Here is a 2,536-nt window from a genome sequence, read left to right as displayed (position 1 = left end):
TACAGTGAGTTTATTATAAAAAGAAATGAAGTACTGATACATGCTACAGCATGGATGAACCTTGAAAACGTTATACTAAGTGAAAGAAGCCAGGCACAAAAGAACGCATTATATAATTTCATTTTATATGAAATGTCCAGAATAGGTAAGGTTTATTTCCAGGGGAAGAGAAAAGAAGGGATATAAGAGAGGTATAGGATTTCTTTTTGGGGTGATGAAAATTTTCTAGAATTAGATTTTGGTGATGTTGGTATAACTCTGAATATGCTAAAAAAAAAAACCATTTAATTATACACTTTATTATACACTTAGGATGAATTTTATGGTATGAACTTTATCTCTGAGTGTGTCTCTGTATCTATGTGTAGCTCTCTATACAAATCCATGTGCAGCTTTTTACGGTTATTGTTAGGGAGACCAGGTAGTAAGTGACATTCAATTAGGCTCATGTAAGAGACAAGAGGAAGAGACACAATTTCATACGTATATTTCATATGGTTATAACTGAAATTATTCATCTGAAAATAGATTGGAATAAAATAATAGAAGTTATGTTAGAGTAATTCTAAATTTTCTTGTTCCTACTTTGCAAATTGAATGTAATATATTTGTTTTCTAATTTAAAATATTTCATTAAAAACTAATACTCTCCTTTAAGTCTTTATTGTAGAATCTGATCGTTGTAAACTGGCTTTCAGATCACTACTTTATTTGCATTATGATGGCTTGTAATACAGTCTCCTCCTCAGACTTTTTCCTTCCAAGACAGAAGCTGTATCTTACCTTGTACCATCTCCTCAGCACCTCTCTGAGATGCTGACAAATTGTGGGTACCTAATATATAATTGTCCAGTTAATCTGACTTGAATATATGTATGCAGACTATTATAGCGGAATCATTATATAGTCTTTCATGACTTGTTGAAATCTATCAGTCAACCTAAACAAGAATTGCATATTAGATGTATAGGGAAAGTATTTAATACTAGAATTGTGTATAATGCCTTGGGAATTGTTTATGCCTGCTCTAAACATAGTCTAGGAATGTTTACAAGGCCTGATTTAGCAGTACTTCTGTAATAAATATAGCCCAAGCCACACACACACAACTCACAAAGGGACAAGGCTTTGAGTTTTATAGATCTTAGAATAATGATGGCACTGAAAAAGCTGAGAGGTGAGGTCATCTCATCCTTCCTGCCCTTGGTGACAACACTTTCTATCTTCCCACAGATCTGTGTGGCACTTCAATTAATGAATCTCCTGGGAATGATGGCCTTTTGTAAGGCATCAGCCTTGTTAAAATACCCCTCCTATCATAAATCACGTCATCGATGCAAAGTCTCCCATCCCCAGATAAAGGTGCCTCTGTGTACTGCTTCTATTTGTATCTCTCCAATTAAAAGTACGAGAGGCAGAGTTCTGTAGTGTGCCAAGTATCCCTAAACTCTTCTTTCTTCCTTCCCCTCAGTGGTGAAACACTTACCTCGCTTGCTCTCTTCCTCTCATCAAACATAAAAAGCATTGTTGTAAAACTGCATTTCCCCTTTTTTGGATCCAATATAAATTGCAATTGTTTATCACCTACACTTCTACAGTCACCCACCTTATAAAGTATGAGCTCAATTTGGCATTTTCCTTTCATTATAGTATGAATGGTGTCTAAATTTGTGACTTCATTGCTTTGTTCAAGGAATTTTAGGAGTCACCAAGTGGAAAACTTATTTTGTTCTTTTTAGGTTACCTTGGAAAAGGATGTCAGGAGGGTTTACCTATGGCACCACCAAAGATAACCTTCCCTTCACTGCTTCACTCCTTCATGGAACTCAAGCTTCGATTAATCCAGCAGCAGTACTAATGGCCTGGTGCCAAGAGGTGTCGGAGGTAGAGCAAGCTGTGTTGTGTTTCCTCACTGGCTTTTGGAGCCATTGATTCTAGCAGTGTTTCTTTACTACGTTCCCTCGTCTTCGCTAGTCCCTTTCCCACAGTGACATCAGACCTAGCAGTATGTATTTTATGTTTTCTAAAAATTGAGTATATGTAGATTGTGTGTGTGTGTGTATGGGAGTAGGGGTGTATGTGTATATGTGAGAAACATGTGCCGTTAGTGCCCCCGTGCTCCTTATCTGAAGCCCTATTCCTCTATTACATTTCTTCCTCTGGATGTGAATTTTCTGATTATATTCTCCTTGTTTATGTAGAGGTTATTAAACCATAGAAAAAAATCTGAAGAAAGCAGAAAAGTTCTTCAAATTCTCAATAATTTGTAACAATCTACCTCCTCAGGAAAATCTCTGCCAAGCTTGAATTATTCAAATGGTAATGATTAACTCATAACTCTTTTTCATTATGCTCAAGGATAATTGCAATCATTGTGGTAATGAGCACAAAGAACAAATGCCTGGATTATGTTCCCTGAATCAAGACCACACTACAGTCAAAAAAATCAGTGCATTGCAGTAGTGGATTTGGTAATTTCCTAGGAGGTAATGAACTTCCCATGAAATGAGCAAATGAATAGTTTTGAACTTACATG

The 2,536-nt window shown here is 36.2% G+C and overlaps 1 protein-coding gene across 2 annotated transcripts in view; it reads left to right on the top strand.

Annotated features, from left to right (window-relative positions):
• TRDMT1 (tRNA aspartic acid methyltransferase 1) overlaps positions 1-2,478 on the top strand; it is an 83,590-nt gene extending 81,112 nt beyond the window's left edge. The window contains exons 12-13 of one of the 2 annotated variants that reach the window (XR_002781362.1): positions 1,234-1,362; positions 2,359-2,478. The gene's annotated coding sequence lies outside the window, so the exon portion shown is untranslated. The remainder of the gene's footprint in view (positions 1-1,233; positions 1,363-2,358) is intronic. The other variant, XM_023533104.1, reaches the window with a different exon arrangement.
• Positions 2,479-2,536: the final 58 nt, after the last annotated feature.

Source organism: Pteropus vampyrus, unplaced genomic scaffold (genome assembly GCF_000151845.1).
Source record: "Pteropus vampyrus isolate Shadow unplaced genomic scaffold, Pvam_2.0 Scaffold96, whole genome shotgun sequence".
NCBI lineage: Eukaryota > Metazoa > Chordata > Mammalia > Chiroptera > Pteropodidae > Pteropus > Pteropus vampyrus.
This window is presented reverse-complemented; position numbering and strand designations above follow the sequence as displayed.